The sequence below is a fragment of the Mesocricetus auratus genome, unplaced genomic scaffold, assembly GCF_017639785.1.
Source record: "Mesocricetus auratus isolate SY011 unplaced genomic scaffold, BCM_Maur_2.0 Super-Scaffold_100007, whole genome shotgun sequence".
NCBI classification, from domain to species: Eukaryota; Metazoa; Chordata; class Mammalia; order Rodentia; family Cricetidae; genus Mesocricetus; species Mesocricetus auratus.
Genome location: NW_024429191.1, coordinates 4631305 through 4653715, shown reverse-complemented (window position 1 = coordinate 4653715; position 22411 = coordinate 4631305).

Below are 22411 nucleotides of genomic sequence, written 5' to 3'. Positions count from 1 at the left end.
ACCCCATTATCACAGATACTAAGATTACAATAAATGGACCTCATGAAATTGAAAATTTTCTGTAAGGCAAAGCATACAATCAACAGTCAAAATGGCACAGAAAAAGATCTTCACCAACCACACACCCAACAGAGGGCTGATTACATATATATATTTGGACATCAGAAAATCAAATCGTCTACTTAAAAAAAAGAGGGTATAGATCTATATAGAGAATTCTCTACAGAAGAATCTTAAATTCAGAGAAACACTTAAACAAATGTACAACATCTTTAGGTGCCAGGGAAATGCAAATCAAAATGACTCTGAGATCCATCTTTTCCCTGTCAGAATGTCTAAGATCAAAAACACCAATGACAGTTGATCTGGAGAAGATGTGGAGTAAGGAGAACACTCTTTCCTTGCTGGTAGGAGTGCAAACTTGTACAGTCACTTTAGAAATCAATATGGTGGTTTCTCAGAATATTGGGACTCATTCTACCTCAAGACCCAAGATACCACTCTTGGGCATTTATCCTAAGGATGCGCAATCATACCATAAGGACACTTGTTCAACTATGTTCATAGCAGCTTCATTTGTAATAGCCAGAATCTAGAGAAAAATAAATGCCTGTCAACTAATGAATGAATAAAGAAAATGTGGTACATTTACCCAATGGAGTACTACTCAGCTGTTAAGAACAATGTCATCAGGAAATCTGAAGGTAAATGAATGGAACTGAAAAAAAAATCATCCTGAGTGAGGTAACTCTGACCCAGAAAGACAAACATGGTATGTGCTCATTCCTAAATGGATAATAATTGTAAAGTAAAGGATAAATATGCTACAATCCACACACCTAGAGAGGCTAGGTAACAAGGAGAGCCAAAGGCAGCTCTAAGGATCTTCCTGGGGAGAAATAGAGGAGATTTCCTGGGTGGACTGGAGGTGGGTAGGGATGGGAATTTGAAGAATTGTTTTGCAGGTGGTGAAAAGGGAGAGTACTGAAAGAGATGACTGGAAAGGGAGTGCTTTGGAGGGAGTTATATAGAAACCTGGTACAAGGCAAATGCCCATGAATCTACAAGGATGACCTCAGTTAAGATTCCTTGTGGGTAAGTAGTCTGAACTGGCCAATTGTCATCAGAGAGCCTTCATCTAGTAACTGAAGGAGGAAATTCTGCTGAAGAGAGGGAGAAAGGATTGGAGGAGCCAGAGTAGTCAAGAACATCACAAGAAAACTCACAGAAATAACTAACCTGGGTCACTGGAACTCACAGATTCTGAACTAACAACCAGGAAGCTTCATGGAACCAACCTAAGCCTTCTACACATATGTGACCATTGTGTAGTTTGGTCTATTTGTGGAACTTGTAACAATGGGAGCAGGGGCTGTCCTTAATGCTTTGGCTGGCTCTTGGGAACCCAGTCCTCTTAATGGATTGCCTTCCCCAGCCTAAATACAAGGGAAGGTGCTAAGTTTTATTGCAACTGGATATGCCATTCTTTGTTGATATCCATGGGAGGCCTGTCCCTTTCTGATCAGAACTGAGGAGAAGTGGATGGATGGGGCGGGCAGGGCCAAAGAGGGAATGGGAGGAGTGGGAAGGAGGAGGGGGGATATGTGGTCTGGATGAAAAATAATTAACTTTGAAAAAGAAAAGAGAGGCATTCACTTTTTCAATGTAAAGTCTCTCATCATGCAGGAGTAGTGACATTTTTCAGTCTAAGACATCACTTGCAATGCCAAGGCAAAAAAAAATGCCTAGATTTTATAAGGCTTGATGAATGTAATCAGATCAGAAATGAAGCAGAGTGGACCTCATCACATCAACCCTGGAGCCCAACTGGAAATCATTCCTTTACTAATTCACATCCTTGTTGGTTTGGAATGAGTTATCATGCTTTATCTCTGAGCCTGCAGTAAATACTACATTGGCCAGTGGCTTCTAGAGGCAAATCATCAACTCCTTTCCCTTTGTTCTGCTTTAAGTGCACTGGTGTTGACTCCTCACAGGCATGTCTCAGGTTTTTAGAAGACAACTTTCAAAGTTGCTGGAAATAATCACTGTGTTCCTCTCACCTGGAAACTCAAAAGTAGATATAAGCTGCTCCCTCAGCTTACTTCTAAACCTGAGTAACCCCAACTGCTGTTAGGAATGCTTTGTATTCTGCCAATATGCAGTGCCACTCTGAATAGAATAAACAAAGAGAGGGAAGACTGTTCAAGTGGTTGCTGCAGTTGAAGCCTCACGGTGAATTTCACTAGTTCTCTTCTCAACAATTATGTAAAGTACAACACTACTTATTTTTTCAGTAAGAAATAGGTCTTTCTGGAAGAAGTGTCAGAAAAACTAGAAAGCACTTGTCACATTGCTTAATTACTATGTACATGTGCTGCTAAGCACCCGGAACCACACAAATCATATGTAGGAAGTTGGTACACCAAGAAAGAAGAAAAGCGAAATCCACCACACCTCAGCGAAGATGCAGTAAACGTTTCTCATATTTGCCATAAAAAATAGTGTTCAAATTTCCATTGATTAATTAGGAGGAGAAGCAGCATCCATGTCATTTCATGCAAATGTCTCTTTTTCAGTTACTTAAGGATAAAACCACACATGCATGGTGTTGACTGTGTGTAAAGGCACTGGTTGAGGAACCGGAGAACCTGAGTGCACTTACCTAATAGTTCTGTAACCAAAGGCAAGATTATAGACTCTCTGGTTCTTGGTCTATTCAAGATAATTAAAAAATGGTCTCTTTAGACCTGGGGTGGTTTTGTTTGTAAAAGAAAGCATACATTGATTCAGTCATCCAACAGATGTGTGTGTGTGTGTGTGTGTGTCTGTGTAGAGGAACAGATGTATACATGTACACACATACTTATTGAACTTCTACAATGTGCTAGTATTGAATAAGACATGTAACATTCCTGCAGTCATGTAGTTTATGTTCAAGTGGAGAATACAGCCAATGAATAAGTCAAAATAATTGAACCAAATAGCTGCAGGTAAGAAAAAGTGTCACGAGGGATCACAGCAGCATCATGTGACAAAGTTGGATCAGCACTGGGCAGGGCAGAGTTTGGCTGGTCATTAAGTATATGGTACCCAATTGGGAAGAGACATAAATTTTAATAGGGATGGTAGTGCCTCTGACTAGCCTTTTGGAGTTGTGGGAAGGAATTTGCTAGATAACTGATGTTGTCAAAATAAACTATTTTTTATTACAATTTACTTCCCAATTCTCCTTTGTACTTGGAGCACTAATTGTTCTCAAATGATGCAAGTATATACATTATTTACAGGCTTCACTTCAGGAGTGTAAAAAGGGAATCTGAAATTATTTTTACTAGAAGGGGCCTTGGGTCTGACAGGACTGAAGCATACTGATATAAGACCTCTGTGACCAGGGTCATATTGTAGATGGTGGTGTTGTGTCATGATCTGGTTTTAGAAATAAAATGAAAATTTGGACCACTGGGAGGACTCTGGGTAAAGGCTCTTACTGATCCCCAAGACTACGTGATGAAAGGACAAAATGGATTCTTGAACATCTTCTTACTTCCATACCTATGGTGTGTGTGTGAGAGAAAGACAGACAGACAGACAGACAGACAGAGAGAGACAGAGACACACAGAGAGAATGAGTATTCTTCTCTCCCCTTTTTTATAAGGATAGTAATCACTTCACAAGGGTTCCTGTCTCTTAACTTGATTCGACCCAATTGCTTTCATAAGCACTTAAGTTTGAGCATCATTTCTGTGACTTTGATAAAACATCCAGAAACAAAACAACTTTGAGGGGAGAGGGCTTATTTTAGCTTATAATTCCAGGGTACAGTCCATCACAGCAGAGAAGCCAAGACAGAGTCTTCAAATCAATAGTCACATTGCTTTTTCAGGCAAGAGTGGAGAAAATGAATGCACATATGCCTTTTTTCTTGCTTGCTTGTGGCCAGCTTCATGTATTTACTGTTATACAGTCCAGCCCCCTTTGTCTGGAGAATAGTACCACACATAGTAGAACTATGTTATTACTTATCAATTAACTTAATTAATACCATCTTCCACAGTCATTCTCACAGGCCAATTCATAGTAGATAATCACTCTCTGAGACCCTCGGCCCAGACAGTTAAAGCTGGCCATCACAGTACTCCATCAGACACATAGGTCATTTTGGGACATAGACATCTGTTGGGTAAGTCTTATGTCAATAAAGCACTGTTGAGCCAATAGGAATCTAGATAGGTAGGAATAGGAGTCCAGGAGGACTCTGGGAAGGAGAAACACAAGAGAGTTCGACATGTAACGCCATGGGGTAGGAAGCCCAGAACTATTCTCCGATTAGATTAACAATTATGGGGTAATTACTTAAAGCAGAGCTAGCCAGTAAGAGACAAGCAAGGCCAACAGCTTCATAATTAATATAGCCTCCTGTGTGTTTATTTGGGACTGATGCGGCTCTAGAACCAGGATGGCAGGAAGGCTTCTCTCAAGAAAAAGCTTCTCTTTACAAAATGGTTGTCAGGAGCGGGATTGAATTTCCATGCAAAATAACAAAAGATTTAAAGGAATTTTAGAAACGGAAAAACAGAGAGAAGCACAGATTTTTGATAGCAGCATTTTTCTCAGGTGTTTTGCTATCGACAAGCCGAGATTCACGTGGCTCCCTTACCGGAGTCTTCCTGACTCGGCATAAAAAGAAAAAAAAAACAGCAAGGTTCTTTTAAGAGACTCTGCTAACGGTTGAAAGGTGTGTACATACAGCTGGAAGTGGCAGCTTTTGCTGGATGTCAGCATGGACTGAGGCGGTAATCTGGAATCAAGCTTACGCCCGCCATCTTGGAAACGTCAGTTTAAAACAGCCAAGGTTTTACAGATAAGACACGTGGTCAGAAAAACGTAAAGATTTACAGTAAAGTCAGACTTGGATGAACAAAACCTCTAAAGGTTTACAGTATGATATACGTGAGATTGAGAGAGAAAATAAAGAAGCCAGCTGTGGTGGCACACGCTGGTAGGAATTGCTCCTGAGGCAGAGGCAGGCAGATTTCCAAAGAGAAACCCTGTCTCAGAGAAAAATAAATAAAAGTGAAAGAAATGGAGTAATAATAATAATAGATAAATAAATAAGCCATGTAAAGATGGAAAATACACAGCGAGTCTGGATACTGTATGCTATTGTGTTTTTCAGTTTTTTTCAGACTATAGATAGTTCCTTATAATTTATAGTTAGGTAAGTTAGGTTTTCTAGATGTACAGAAATATATTTGAGATAGATAAACAGTCTTCAAACCTCTCAAAGACCTTCAGAAAATGGCATTTAAAATGGTTTAGGGTTTTTCTTGACAATGAGAAATGTCTGCTCCTGGCAGCACCAATTACATCTGAGAGGAAGATGGGCATCGAAGAAACTTGTTATGGAGTTTGCTTTCAACATGGCAAGATTAGCCATTTGGGCAAGAAACTGCTCTTGTCTGTACTGCTTGACTGTTGTTGTATAATCTGGACATGCAGGACCCACAGGAAAGTGACTGCTGAACTCAGTCTTACAGGGTTCCTGCTTCATGGAAGAGTCTACGAGACTTTCTGCAGGACAAAGAAAAATGACTGACCCACTGCTGATGCAGATGGACAGTTTTGAAATTTCCTGCTTTGCTGAGAAGTGTTCCAGACACATTGTGGCCTATGGGCTGAAGATGGATGCCCCAATGTTACAGAGGAACTTTGGGTGACTGTCCAGGCAGTAAGATATCTCTGTCAATCCTAGTGTTTACATATTATCCTTCTGTGGTCTTTGATGGAGTTGAAGACAGATAGTTATAGCTTTCCTTAGTCATGATAAAAGATAAGCTACATATAGAACTTTGGACTCACAATGATGGGATGAATGATATTTTCTTTAAATCTTCCTAAAATATTGTAACTATGTTCTTATTTGATTACTGTTCTGCTATATACAATTTGACTGTGTTAAAGTTAAGACCTTTCTTTTTGTTTAAACAGAAAAGAGGAGATGTTGGGGAAGTCTTATGTCAATAAAGCACTGTTGAGCCAATAGGAATCTAGATAGGTAGGAATAGGAGTCCAGGAGGACTCTGGGAAGGAGAAACACAAGAGAGTTCGACATGTAACACCATGGGGTAGGAAGTCCGGAACTATTCTCCGGTAAGAGACATACTTAGATTAACAATTATGGGGTAATTACTTAAAGCAGAGCTAGCCAGTAAGAGACAAGCAAGGCCAACAGCTTCATAATTAATATAGCCTCCTGTGTGTTTATTTGGGACTGATGCGGCTCTAGAACCAGGATGGCGGGAAGGCTTCTCTCAAAGAAAAAGCTTCTTTTTACAGACATCCAGACTGTAGCATCAAGCCAGATACTAACCCTGACAGAAACATCAATCTATATGATGGATACTCAAATAACCATTTATTTATATACAAAGCAAGGGCAACCCTAGCACTTACAGGATTACATCCATTTTTAACATAATATTTTTATTGATTATTTGGAAATTTCACATCATGAACCCCAGTCATGTGCACAACCAGACTGAACACTATAAAAACCATCCTACCCTCCACAGAGTGGCTTGCACATAAGATCAAACCACAAGAGATTGACCAGAATTGTTCCTGGGACTACTCAAACATAACTATAAAGGCAATTGGCCTTTTCCAAGCAGAAGAAGCTAAGGATTGTAAGGTTCAGTAGCTAATTGGCCCCTACACTCCTGCTTACAGAGAAAAGCTATTTGGAGGAAAGATTAGTGGTAAAATACAGAGCAATATTCACTAGTATATTGTTCATTCACTCTATGGCATTTTCCCCAATATGACAGACACTACAGAATTAACTGACACAGTAGAATCAATACGCAATGGCAGGTGATCTTAGATATTGGAGTGAACTGAGAGCAATCATATTGTTTTTGTTGGTGGGGTCTTTTAACCCAGTGTCTCATTATGCAACAGTGTTCCTACCACTTCTACCTCTCCCTTCCTATATTGTTTTGTTGAGATAGGTTCTTATGTATCCTAGACTGGCCTCAAACACTGTATATCTGAGGATGTCCTTGAACTCATCCTCCTATCTCTTCCTCCCAAATGCTAATGTTACAGATACGTTTTACCATACCCAGTTTATGGGGTTTAAGAGACCAAACTCAGGGTTTCATTAATACTAAGCAGACGCCATACCTACTGAGGAACATTCCCAGCCCTGCTTTGTAAATAGAGTTCTTATCTGGTCTACCTAATAAAAACCTGGAGTCAGCTATTGAGGAAAATGCTGAGAGATCAGAGGGAAGAAGCAAGCCATGACATACCGTACCTACTTAGCATCTCAGCAGACAAGAATGAGTTCCTGTTTCTCCCTGCATATATCCTGTTTCTGCCCAGCTACCTCACTTCCTGTCTGTCTGTACAGACCTCCAAATCTCTATGGTTAGCTAGTGGCACGCTTCATTCTCTGACCTTCAGACAGGCTTTATTTGTACAAGCAAGATAACACCACATTGCTTTACCTTCATGGGTGCTGAGAGTAGAGCATGAACTACCATGCCCAGCCTGAGAGCACTTAATATTTGCATTTGATCTTCCTGTGAGTAAATGCCGCGTCCGCTGCACAGCCTGTATCCGAGAATGTGGCGAGGGTGTCGGGGATTGACAACACAGACCAGAAGGCTCCTCAAGAAGGTTCTCTTTTACTCCTACTCTGGCTGGTTATATATACCCTGACACCAGAGGTGGGATGGGTGGGTCTGAAGATGCAGTTAGTCTTTGGAAAAGTTCCAGGACAGGGTGGTTCCTGTGGGCAAGCCCTTTTCAGGAACTTATTGCCCCAGGCATTGTATTGTTTTTAGTAAACATGTTTTTAGTAAACATTGTCTTACAGCTGCCTACTCCCAGGCCGATGGGGAAGTGGGTCTCTGCTCAAGGTCTGGTGTCCCCACAAGTAAATGCAATGATTGCTGCAGAGAGAGATTGCACCTACAGTGCGCTTCAAAAGGCTACCTCCTAGACCTCCATTAAAATGATGTCCATGGTGGGAGTAACACAAACTATAATCACTGCTTTATATGGAAAAAGAGACTTTGCAAATGTGAATAAGTTAAAGAGACTCAGATATAGGTGATTGTACATGAGGACCCCACATACCACAGGAGTCCTTCTAAGAGAGAAAGCGAGGTTTGTAGTAATAGAGGGAAGGATTTGGAAGTGGTACTCTGTTGGCTTTGAAGACAGTGAATTGGTCACGCATCAAAGAATGCAGGCACATGTAGAAGCTAGACATGATAAGGGAATGGATTCTCCTCTGGAGCTTGTACAAGGAACTCAGGCCTGACAACACCTTGAATTTAGACTGATTGAAGCAACAATAAAACAACAGGAAACACATGCATGTCCCTGCTCGCATATATCTGCATCTTTATAAACCAGTGAAATAAAATAATCACACTTCAGAGAATACTAAGTAGAAATGAGTTGAAGGGAGCAAAAACCTCTTCGGATAGAGTCTTATTATTCAATAACATTCCAGGATCCTGCGATAAATGCATTTTCATTCTGCATTTTCCAACTGAGCTCCTTACTGTTCCTGACAATGGATCCTGGCTAATACTGTCAGTGATCAGGGTCCAGGAGTGGCCTTAGGGATACAGTGATCACTATGGGAGAGTTTCTGGAGTCTTGATGGTGCTTACCATATCCAGACAGCTCGAGGAAATGAACTTTTCCAGTAAGGACCAGTTTGGCAGTAATGAAAATATTCTGAGTGATACTTACTGGACAGTTCAAGATTCTAACTTAGTATGATGTTAAATATTGATTATGAACCTCACAAGATCTAGAACCATCCTGGGTTTGTCTGTGAAGGACTTTCTATATTGGGTTAAAGTGAGGAGAGAAGAGCCACCCTGACTGTGGATGGAACCAACCCATCCACTGGGACAAAAAGGAGAAAAGTTGCTGAGCACCAGCACTCGTCTCCATCTGCTTCCTGACTGTGGACATGATGTGACCACTCATGCTCCTTCCCATCATGAAGGACTGTACTCTCAAACACTGAACGAAAATAAATCCTTCCTTAAATCTCTTTTCTTGGGATAACAAAGAAAGGAACCGATGTACTTGTCTTTCTTTTTTTTATATTTTTAAAATTTAAAATAGATACAAGTTTGCTTCACATGTCAATACCAGCTCTCTCTTCTTCTCCTACTCTCCCACCCTCCACCCATTCCCCCAGCCCCCTACCCAACTGAACACTCTCTACATAGCAGGCTTTGAGAGTAGAGGAAATAGTAAGTTGCCATCTCTGCCAAGGTGTTTTTTGGTGGTAGGGATGTTGTAGGAAGCTATTATAGTGTAGCATGCTACCAACATAAACACTTCACACATCAATAGTCTTTGTGCTGGCCAATTTATTAAAACATATCCTGTGTGGTTCACAAGTCCAATTTTAAAGATCTATCATTTTGATTGTCTCACAAATGCAGAAACTGAGGTGAACATAAAATACACCTAGATGGTCACTGGTGAGATCCCGATTCATTTCTAGAATCTACAAGTTGTTTCTAGTCAGCTTGTTGGTAAAGAATGGGGAGCCACAGTTACACACAATAAAGCCAGCATGGGAGGGAAAATACAAGGAAGAAGAGACTCCAGTTTTCCTGGCTTACTGGAAATTAAACAGGAAGGTATGGGCTCTTCACAGTCAGGGAGAGCAGCAACTCACAGGAAGAGATGAACAGGGTTTGACTACTAAGCAGTAGAATATAGAAGGCATAGGTGGTGTTTGGCTCTGAGGATCTCTGTGTTGTGGGCCAGATCTGCTGCTTCTACCTCTGACCTGGGTAGTTCTCTTGGTGGTGACTCTGGTTCCACACCTCTCCATAGCCAATTGCTTTTCATGGCTGTGTTCTTAGTGAGTATGTGATTCGCATGCTGCCCACATCGTATTTCTCTGTGTACTTCTGTCATCATGGCCCGACTGAGTGCTCATTGCAGAAGCACAACTCTCTGTCTTTCTGTCTCTGTCTCTCTGTCTCTCTCCTTCTCCTCATGCACACACGCATACATTTGCACAGTCACACATGAACATATATATACACATACAGACACACATGTACACAGACACACACACACACAGCTTTCACTTGGCATCCATCATCTTGACTCCTTTCCAAGCTTTCTTTGCTCATCCTGACAAAAGATCCTTCTCTGGACTTTGTGGCTTGCTTCCTTGCCATGTTCTTTCAATCACCTGTGCAGTCACTCAGCAAACATGTAGTGAGCAGTTACTATGCGATGAAGGGTGATAATGTTTGGGGACATGGAGTTAAATTAAGTGTCAGCCTTGCTCTCAAAGAGATCATGGTGTGAAGGGAAAGAAAGAGACAAGTGGAAGATTAATAGTTAACAGCCTTCTATGAGGTGCCATAGGGGGAAGAAAAGAGGGAAGTGATTTAAGCAGAGAAAATCTGTTGTGAGGAGGAAAATCTCTCTATCAGTTAATTAGTGACTGTCCCTTCCCTTCAAATACGGTATCTTCCTCAATCACTTAACCATCTTGCAGTAACCAGGTGCCTCTTCCACCAGGTGGGTTCTGTGTATTGAACTCAGGCAGTTAGGTTTGGCAGCAAGTACCTTTACCAGCTGAGCCATATAGCTGGGCCTGGATTGTAACTAGTCATTTTTTTTATCTTGTAGATCTCATTTCAGCACTAGAAAAGACAAAAGCATTGCATTGTTGAAGTATAAGAGGACTGATGACCAAAGGGATTAAGACTGGGCTGGTTTAGCCCCAGAAACAGCTGACCTGACAAGGGTTAACTCTTTAATCCCAGGCTGATGCCTGGGAATCCAGCATGGGACTGATAAAGACCCCCTGAATGGGGGTATCAATGAGGAGGCCTAGGTAATCTATTGAGCCTTGGGCAGTAGATCAGTATTCATCCTGAGTATACACATGGACTTTGGACTCCCATCCAACAATGTGAGATGCACTCTCACCCTGAACTCTTGGGGGAGGGTCTAGGCCCTGCCCTGGATGAAATGACAGACTATGGACACCCCCATGGAGGGCCTCACCCTCCCTGGGGAAATGAGGGGATAATGGGATGGGGGTTGGAGGGAGGGCACAGGAGGAGGGGAGGGAAAGGGAGAGGGACCTGGAACTGACTTGTGAGGCAACCTTGTTTCTAATCTAAATTTAAACTTAAAAAAAAATCCCACAAAAAAAGAAGACTGTGACCTACCCGAATTACACCTGACTTCTCAATGGAAACTATGAAAGCCAAAAGATCCTGGACAGTTGTCCTACAAATGCTAAGGGAACATGGATGCCTGCCCAGACTACTATATCCAGCAAAGCTTTCAATTACCATAGATGGAGAAAACAAAATATTCCATGACAAAGCCAGATTTAAACAATATGTATCCATGAATCCAGCTCTACAGAAAGTTCTGGAACGTAAACCTAGACCCAACGAAGATAACTACACTCACAAAGACACAGGCAATAGATAATCCCACTTTACGAAACACCAAAAGAAAAAGGGAGAAGCTACACACAATAACCCCACTACCAATAAATCAAGCACAAAAATCATTAATCACTGGTCATTAATATCCCTCAATGTCAATGGTCTCAACTTGCCTATAAAAAGACACAGACTAGCAGAATGGACACGGAGACAGAACCCATCCTTCTGCTGCATACAAGAAACACATCTCAATGTCAAAGACAGACGTTATCTCAGAGTAAAGGGTTAGGAAAAGATTTTCCAATCAAATGTACCCAAGAAACAAGTGGGTGTAGCAATCCTAATATCTAACAAACTAGACTTCAAATTAAAATCAATCAAAAGAGATGAAGAAGGGCATTTCATATTCATCAAAGGAAAAGTCCATCAAGATGAAGTCTCAATTCTAAACATCTATGCCCCAAATACAAAGGCACCCACATTCGTGAAAGAAACATTACTAAAGCTCAAATCACACATAAAATCTTACACACTAGTAGTAGGAGATTTCAACACTCCACTCTCATGGCTAGACAGGACTTCCAGACAGAAACTTAACAAAGAAACAAAAGAACTAATAGAAGTTATGACCCAACTGGGTTTAACAGACATCTATAGAACATTCCACTCAAACACAAAGGGATATACCTTCTTCTCAGCACCACATGGAACCTTCTCTAAAATTGACCACATAATAGGAAACATAGCAAATCTCCACAGATACAAAAAAATTGGAATAACCCCTGTATCTTATCAGACCACCATGCATTAAAATTAGAATTCAACAATAACACAAATCGCAGGAACTCTACAAACTCATGGAAATTGAACAATGCCCAATTGCACCATCCCTGGGTAAAGGAAGAAATAAAAAAGAAATTAAAGACTTTCTGGAATTCAATGAGAATGAAGACACAACATACCCAAATTTATGAGACATACTGAAAGCAGTGCTGAGAGGAAAGTTCATAGCACTAAGTGCCCACATGAAGAAACTAGAGAACAGTCACACTAGAGACTTAACAGACCACCTGAATGCTCTAGAACAAAAAGAAGCAAACTCACCCAGGAGGAGCAGACACCAGGAAATAATCAAATTGAGGGCTGAAATCAATCAAGTAGAAACCAGGAAAACATTGAGAAGAATCAATGAAACAAAGAGTTGGTTCTTTGACAAAATCAACAAAATAGACAAACCTCTGTCCAAACTAACCAAAAGACAGAGAGAGGGAGCATGCTAATTAACAAAATCAGAAATGGAAAGGGGGACATAACAACGGACACTGAGGAAATCCAGAGAATCATCAGGGCATACTTTGAAAATCTGTACTCCACAAAATCGAAAATTTAAAGGAAATGGACAATTTCCTGGATAGATATCACTTGCCAAAACTAAATGAAGAACAGATAAACAATCTAAACAGACCTATAACCCTTAATGAAATAGAAGCAGTCATCAAAAGTCTCCCAACCAAAAAAAGCCCAGGCCCAGATGGCTTCAGTGCAGAATTCTACCAGAAATTCAAAGAAGAGCTAATTCCAATACTCCTCAAAGTATTCCACACAATAGAAGCAGGAGGCTCACTGCCAAACTCTTTTTACGAGGCTACAATTACCTTGATACCCAAGCCACACAAAGATACAACTAAGAAAGAGAACTATAGACCAATTTCCCTCATGAACATCGATGCAAATATACTCAATAAAATACTAGCAAACTGGATTCAAGAACACATCAGAAAAATCATCCACCATGATCAAGTAGGCTTCATCCCAGGAATGCAGGAATGGTTCAACATTAGAAAATCTATCAATGTAATCTACCATATGAACAAGCTGAGGAACAAAAATCACATGATCATCTCACTAGATGCTGAAAAGGCCTTTGACAAAATCCAGCACCACTTCATGATAAAGGTCCTAGAGAGATCAGGGATAACAGGAACATACCTGAACATAATAAAAGCAATATACAGTAAACCAACAGCTAACATCAAACTAAATGGAGAGAAAATCAGTGCAATTCCTCTAAAGTCAGGAACAAGACAAGGCTGTCCACTCTTTCCGTATCTCTTCAATATTGTACTTGAAGTTCTAGCTAGAGCAATAAGACAACAAAAGGAGGTCAAGGGGATACAGATAGGAAAAGAAGTCAAGCTTTCAGTATTTGCAGATGATATGATAGTTTACATAAGTGACCCCAAAAACTCCACAAGGGAACTCCTAGAGCTGATAAACACCTTCAGAAAAGTGGCAGGATACAAGGTTAACTCAAAAAAATCAGTGGCCCTATTATATACAGATGATGAAGTGGTTGAGAAAGGAATCAGAGAAACACCACCCTTTACAATACCCATAAACAACATCAGATATCTGGGGATAATGTTAACCAAGGAAGTGAAAGACCTGTATATCAAGAACTTTGAGTCTTTAAAGAAAGAAATCAAAGAGGATACCAGAAAATGGAAAGATCTCCTGTGCTCTTGGATTGGTAGGATCAACATAATAAAAATGGCAATCTTGACAAAAGCAGTCTACAGATTCAATGCAATCCCTATCAAAATTCCGGCTCAATTCTTCACAGACCTTGAAAGAACAATAATCAACTTTATATGGAAAAACAAAAGACCCAGGATAGCCAAAACAACCCTATACAATAAAGGAACTTGAGGAGGCATCACCATATCTGACTTCAAGCTCTATCATAGAGCTATAGTCCTGAAAACAGCTTGGTATTGGCACAAAAATAGACAGGTAGTACAATGTAACCAAATTGAAAACCCTGATTTTAACCCACACACCTATGAACACTTGATTTTTGACAAAGAAGCTAAAACTATACAATGGAAAAAAGAAAGCATCTTCAACAAATGGTGCTGGCATACTGGGTATTGGCATGCAGAAGACTGCAGATAGATCCATGTCTATAGCCTTGTACAAAACTTAAGTCCAAATGGATCAAAGATCTCAACATAAATCCAACCACACTGAAACTCTTAGAAGAGAAAGTGGGAGATACGCTTCAAAGACTTGGTACAGGAGACCACTTCCTGAGCATAACACCAGTGGCCCAGACACTGAGAATGGCAAAGAATGGGCTGGCAAAACCAGCAGAGACAGCTGATCTGAACAGGGGAGAGTTCTTGGACCCCAGACTGACAGCTGGGAGGCCAGCATGGAACCCTCTGAGTGTGAGAGTCAGTGAGGAGGCCTGGGCAACCTATGGGGCCCTGGGCAGTGGATCAGTGTTTATCCCTGGCATACAAATGGACTTTGTGTGTCCATAACACAAAAAGGTATGCTCTCTTAGCCTGGACTCTTTGAGGAGTGCTTGGACCCTGCCCTGATTGAAATGACAGACTCTAGATATCCCCTATGTGGAAGGAAGTGGCGATAGGGTAGGAGGCTGGGAAGATTGGTAGGGGAGTGCGGGAGGAGGAGAGGGAGAGGGAACTGGGATTGACATGTGAAGCAAGCTATTTAAAATTAAAATAATAAAATAAAAAAAGAAGACTGCAATGCTAGATCTTGAAAAAGAATGGAAGGTGTGCCTGAGTGAAAACAGACTTTGTGCCTGTTCTCTCCATAAGAAAATCATGGCTACTGTGCAAAATGAAGCTACTGTAGTAAGGATAGTAATGATGAAAATATTCACAAGTTACTTAGGAAAGAAATGCGCTGGGGCTCAGTGGGTAAGAGTGTTTGCTGTGCAAGCAGGAGAGTCTGACTTTGAATCCCAGCAGGCATGTTAAAGTGGGACATGGAGTGAGATAGGAGCATTGCTGAGGCCTCTTGGACGCCAGTCCATCTCCAGGCTCAGAGAGAACCTATCTCAAAGAGATAAAGCAAGTAACGATAGAGCAGGACAACTGTGTAACATGTGGTACCCATCTTTCTCCTCTCTGTTATTGCTGTTTCATGTTCAGAGAGGATCATATTTACCACAGGCTATCCTTGAACTCCTCAATCTGCCTTTCTTGTCACTGAATGCCTGTGTCACCACACCTGGCTGCTTTCTCCTTTTTATTCAGTCTGGGCCCCAGCTTGTGAGAGGATGCCTCCTGCATTCAGGGTGGGTCTCCCTACTTCCTTAAACCTCTCTGTCAATACCCTTAGAAACACTCATGAATGTGTCTTCCGGGTGATTCTGCATTTTGACGAGTTGAAGAAGAAGATGAACCAGGACAGTCTACTAACAAAGATACCAGAAAGTGGAACTAGCCCTGGGAAAACTTCATCCCAGGACCCCTGTGTTTACTTGTAGTTTGGGAAGAGCTTAATTACACTCAGCATCCTAAAAGAAATCCATTCACTGTTTTAAAGGGAGCAGAAGAGAAGGGAAAGGGAACGTAACCATGTAAGCTCCACCAGTTGCAGCCACAGTCATTTTATTTTCTTCAGAGAAGAAGCCTGGGAAATTGGATTTTGAGTGTTGAGGACACAGTTCAAAAGTTCCCAAACCCGGCATGCCCACTTTGCTGGGGAAGAATAATGGGGTCGGATCGCTGCGACTGCTGGAGAAGTTGCACTCTATTGAATTGCATCAACTTTAGACAACTGGATTTCAACTGTGACTGCAGAGCAGAACGCAGCAAATCTCAGGCCGGCGAACTTTCCAGCCTCACAGATCCTGACATATTCTCTCAGAAGCCCTTTACACCGAAGGGCTCCATCTCCCTCTGCCTCCATTCAATGAAATCGCATTTTAATACCAGTGCAGACTCCTGGGCTCGTGTTTCCAGCCCACAGAACTGCAGCATGGCTGACACTCCAAAGGCAAAAGAAAAGGGAAATGGGTGAGTAGGGGTGGAACAAGAGAATAACCAGCATGTGGGCGTGGTCACTTGGGAATTGGGTGTCAATTCTAGGAACTCAGGAAAGGCAGATTTTAAAGGGATCAGCTGAGGAAATCGGTACCCCCCGGCTTCTGTAAACGGAGAAACCGCTTCTGAGTGGATGAAGCCAAATTCAGGGCACAGTGGGTTTTGATTGTCACTTCATTTGTTTATTTTTAATAAATTTATTATATTTAGTGTGTGTGTATGAGAGAGAGACAGAGACAGAGACAGAGAGAACTTGAGGGAGTTGGTTCTCTCCTTCCACCATGTGAGTCCCAGGGATCAAACTCAGGTTATCAGGTTTGACTACAAGCTTCTTTATCCACTGAGTCATCTCATTGGTCTGTTTGTTTTAATTTTTAATAATTGAGAATAAACAAAGAACTTATTTGGATTTTGCCTGCGCATGTGCTTGCAGGAAGCACTTTCAGGAAGATTGCTTTCTATGCTCTTTAGGTTGCAAAACAAACTGAGAATCTCAGGGTTGATATTGTGGATTTTTTGGAGTTTGTTTAGAAAGTAGCTGGCCATGAGATGAAAGAAAAACAAAACAACGACAACAACAAAAAACAAGGGCAAAGCACTGTAGTGTTAGGATTTACTGTTAGTGTAGGAACTGTAGTATTGAAGGATGTTTCTATATAGAACTTAAAGGAGGAAAATTGATCGCTTTTTCTCCAGGAAGTACTCCTTCACAGTAATTCCAACACCTAAGATATGTTTTGTTTTAAATCAGTTTTTAAGTGGAAAAAAATCAGTATTTTTAACTACAACTCTGTGTATATACTACATACCCAAATGCATTTAACCCAGTGACCACTATTTTCCCATCCCCCATCCCAGACAAACACCATTTTACTTCTGCAGGCCTAATTACTTTAGGATCAACATGCATACATGAGATAGTCAAGTATTTCTCTTTCTATACCTGGCTTATTGTTTTGGTACAATGCTCTCCAGATACATTAGTGTCATTTCATATGAGAACATTCTTTTGTTCTTAGAGCTGAACAATATTCTACTGTGTGTATACATGCATATATACATAATACACACATACATACATACATGAATACATACATACGTGTGTGTACATATACACATGTGCATATGTATGTATGTATGTATGTAGCACATTGCATCCTTCATCCTTTCATCCATGGATGGATGCTTGTGTTGTTTCCATGTCTTGAATATTGTGAATAATACTGCAGAGAAGATCCCTTTAAAACACCAATTTTCAGTACTTTGGGTTCTTCAGCCACTGTGGTTTGAATGTGTTCCCCAAAGGTCATGTCCTGGAAACTTGATCCTCACCAGGACGTTGCTGAGAAGTGCAGTCTAATGAGGGGCGATTAGTCGTGAAGACTCAAGGTTCCACTTGCAGTTCAGGCTGTCTTCAGGAAGAAATTAGCGTCATCTCAGGAGAAGGTTGGCCGTCACAGGAGTAGACTTGTTACTCAGTCTTGTTCAACTCACAGCTGCTCTCTCACAATCCCTCCCCACGTGCAGACCCCTGGATCCTGGAGAAGGCCCTCCCCAGATGTGGACTCATCGACCTAAGAATCATGAGAAATCGAACTCTTAGCTGAGGAAAATAGATTAGTGGATGAACTGCTTGCTGTGCGAGCATGAGGACAGGCACTCTGATTCCCAGCACCCAGTAAGAGCCGGACACAGCAGATCATGTCCGAAATTAGAGCCGGACACAGCAGATCATGTCCGAAATTAGAGCACTCTTGAGGAGAGATGGGAGACAGAGGGCTAGATGACCTATTTCAAGGTCAAAGGTGAGGACCTGCACCTAAACATGCCTTCTGGCCTCTAGATACCCATTCTCTCTTCTCTCTCTCTCTCTCTCTCTCTCTCTCTCTCTCTCTCTCTCTCTCTCTCTCTCTCTCTCTCTCTCTCACACACACACACACACACACGTGGCACCACACACTTTTAAGACATTAAAGAGATGTTCATTGTTTATAATCCACACAGTCTCAGGTGTTCTGTCATAATGACTCAAAACTGACCAAGGCCATACCTAGAAGTAGAATCTTGGGTCTGTTTTTAATGTTGTTAGGGAACCTCTCTTGCATTGAGACTCTGTTAATTTACATACCTACCAAGAATGCAAGGATATATCAGTGTTGTCATTTTGCCCATGGCTATGATGATATTTACTACTGTTTTGTCATTTGTCTGTTTGTTTGACTATTTTAGAAACGGGCCTCACTCTATCACCTTGTTAACCTTGACCTTTTATCCTCCTGCCCAGCCCATGCCCATCCCAGGGCTGGCATTACAGACAAGTGGTGCCGTACGTTCTTCATTGCTTTTCTTTCTGATGGCAATCATCCCATCAGGTGTCACATAGGCCCTCTTTGTGCTTCTGGTAAGCATGTCCCTGGGGTGACTGAGATGGACTGATATCTGCTATACCCTCTGTCCACTCTTGTTTGTTTCCTTTGAATACTTCTACCCAGGTGCTTCGCCCAAGGACTATTGTGTCTGCAGTCACCTCTCTGTGATTCTTAGCTTGCATCTGCCTTGACAGTTCCTTGAGGGCAGCCATTACCCTTGTCCTGGTCGCCAGTATATGCAACTGTTTTTCCAACAGCTAATGTAGGCCTGTCACATAGCAAGGGGAGATCACATATAAATTTATTATACATGACCTTGGGTAAGATAAGTCACCACTCAGGCCAGCTAACAGTGTGGGTAGAAGAATGCTTAGCTTGCTGGGTAGCTTGTGAGTGCATGGAGCTGTGGCAACACACACCTAGGCTGGCGTATCTGAAGACTTCCTCATGCTCCTTTATACTGTGTGCCACGGTTTTGCTAAATGACTAAGAGGACATCTCCTTAGTGTCTAGTAAACAGGGAACAGCAAGGAGGGATTCAAACTTACCAGTGTATCTCCTGAAACAGAAATAACCATAGTTTCAATTTACTTTATCAGGGAGTTTACATCATGTGTGGAGGTCCTAGTATGGCAGGGACCACAATTACCCAATGCCTTTTCCCTTACCTTCCCCGTGTGTGTGTGTGTGTGTGTGTGTGTGTGTGTGTGTGTGTGTGTGCGCGCGCGCTTTCAGGCACTCTGGTGTAAGTCAAAAGACAGCTTCAGGTGTCAGCTCTCCCTTCCCATCTTGAGGCAACACCTCTGCTGTTTGTTTGCACACACATAAAACTACCTAGCCCTCCAGTTCCCAGGACTTCTGTGCCCCCGCCTCCTACCTTGCTGTAGGAACACTGTGATTATAGAAATGTGCTACAATATCCAGATTTTCAGGGGTTCTGGGGATTTGAACTAAGGTCCTTACACTTGCACAGAAAGTTCTCTTACTCACTGAGCTGTCTCCCAAGCCCCAGCTGTCTTTATTTTTAACCCACTTACTTGTGAGGATTGCACTGAGAAATTAATACAAGCCTTTCTAAATGAACTGCATTCTTTTCTTTTAGGCTCAGACATCATAGAAGGATTAAAAGCATGCCATTTCCATAATCTCTTAGAGAGCTGCTCAGATAATTCAACATTAAAGGCCTTGGCACTCTCCAGTCATTACGCTGGTGTCAATAGGAAAAGGTGAAAGTTGTTATTTTTTTCTTTTTTTCACATCAAAGTATTCTGTTTCTGAAGTAGCATTCAGCCAGAGCCACAGAATGTAATTAGAGGTGACAGGTTTCTCTCCTGAAAGGATTGCCATCCCATCTGATGTCAGTGGCTCCAAGGCACTGAACCCTACTCCATCATCCTGACCCCCCACCCTCAGCTTACCTTTAGCAGAGTTCTGGGCTCCTTGGATATATAAAAAAGTTAAGACTGCATTTGATCTTTTGGTCTTTTCTTAAATAAAAGTTTTCTTTGTTCCTAGAACAGAGAGTGGCTGTAATAGTGTGTGTGTGTGAGAGAGAGAGAAACAGACAATAGAATTTTCAGCAATAGTGTGCTGGCCAAGGTCTCAGAGACCATTATGGGGAGAGTTTGAAGATTCAGTCCATGCTATTATCTGTCAACCTCTTTGAAGGACTCTGCTCTGAGACAGGTCCTCTCTTGACACAGATTTCCTTCATGGCTAGAACCTCTTCCCGAGGTATAATCAGGTAACACAGTCTCTTGTAGGAAGCAGAGAACAACTCAAGCCAAGCAAGGAGAAGGAGAGGGAGCCACAGACTTGGAAGGAAGAGGCAGAATCGGGCTCTCCTAATTTCTTCTTTCTATCTGTAGAGCCTTTGGTTTAGACTGTGATGGAGACAGAACATGCTGACAGGGTTGACTCATGGTCACTGCGATGGAGGAAGGGATAGGAATGAAGATCTGGCTTAATTTTTTTTCTTTTTCTTTTTTAGCTGGATGTTTGCATAGCTTAGGGTGACCTTTAACTAGCAGTCCTTAAACCGCTGCTCCAGAATGCTAGGATTACAAAACGAAAAACATAACAAAACAACAACAACAAAAAACACCACAATGTTCAAATGTTCAATGACAGCTTTTAGAACTCTCCCCCTCCTTCTCCTCCTCCTTCTGCAGGATGAAGAAGGAACACAGAATGATAGCCCTGTCTGGTTAAAGTGGTAGAGCTCAAGGGGAGGAGGTTGGCAGAGCTTAGATTTGCCCACACTAAGACAAGATCAGAACTCTGGCTCCACCACCCATCTCAAATACATCAATTCAAGGGACCGTAATGCTGAAAAGAGGAGCCAGGGCATTCATTCAATGTGGCCACACACAGAAGAAGCATAAAGTGGCAAAGTTATCCCAGTCATTTTTGTAGTGATGACAGGAGCTCTGAATTAATACACTGAAATGAGAATTGAAGCAAGGGTGAGGTGGTAGACACAGTCATGCAGCCAAGTTCAAAGTGTTTTAAATTTTTAATTTTAAAATTTCATTTATTTATTTACTTATGTGGGGGTGTGCATATCACATCCTCTGTTAGAGGCAAGAACACACGTCTCTCCTACCATCTGGTTCTTAGGGTTTACACTTAGGTCATTGGGCTAGGGAGTAGGAAACTTTACCTACTGAACTACCTTGCCTGCCCAAGGTGTTCTCTTTTTCATAACTATTGTGCCACTGCTGGTATTACAAGAGGATCTGAAGTATGAGTATTACTTGGGGACCAATCTAGTTCCCAGGAGACGATCATTTTCAATCCAGGACTCAGCATTATTCCCAAAGATAGTTGCCATCATCTGGGAAAAGGTCTGTGCTTCAAAGTTCCGCTCTTCTTGGGATGAAAGGTGACTGTAGGTTTGGGATGATGAGTCGTCTCCCCCCCCCCAGGGGAGTGATAGGCTATACAGACACTCCCTGAGTAATTAGCATTTGTAAAAAGCAGGTGAGCCAGAGGGGAGGAGATGAACATAAAATAAAAGCAGAAATGCCAGGCTTTTCTTCTTCTGTGGGCCAATGTGAAGAGCAAGTGTGTTTAAGTAAAACTAGTTTCTAAGTGTCTATTTTAGCATGCATTTGAGCATGATTAGAGGTAAACCAACGTTGTAATCCCTCTTTGTCAGAAACAGCCAAACTGCCTGGTTCGTACCTGAGAGGGGGAGTGTAGCTCAAGAAATGGCAGGTAAAAAAAGACAGAGACACAGGATAGAGTCAGGAGGGCAATCCAGTGAATACAGGATGCCCCAAGTTTATTCTTCAACATTCTTAACAAAAAAGGGAAACATGGTAAAAGATTTCTTTGTCAAGATACAAGGAAGAAACAGACCTTCTTCCTTAATTCTCCAAACAGATAGTAACCACACCTTAGATTAAATGTCTCATTATCTATCCTTGAGGATCAAAAATAACCACACCTCAGAGTAATTTTCCTGTTATTTAGATAAGACATTCATTACCAAGACCGGAAACATCCTACAGTAACCACACCTTAAAACTTTAGGTCTTATGACTTTAACCTTGGAAGAGCAAGGATAGTTTTGAACTCTCTGACCTCAAGTCAAGATGAATCAGAGCCATCTTTCTGACCCCAATAATTCCCCCTTCTAAATTTGATGAATTAATACCTGTGCATCTACCACAGGACAGATGACTGTGTCTGTCTTAGATT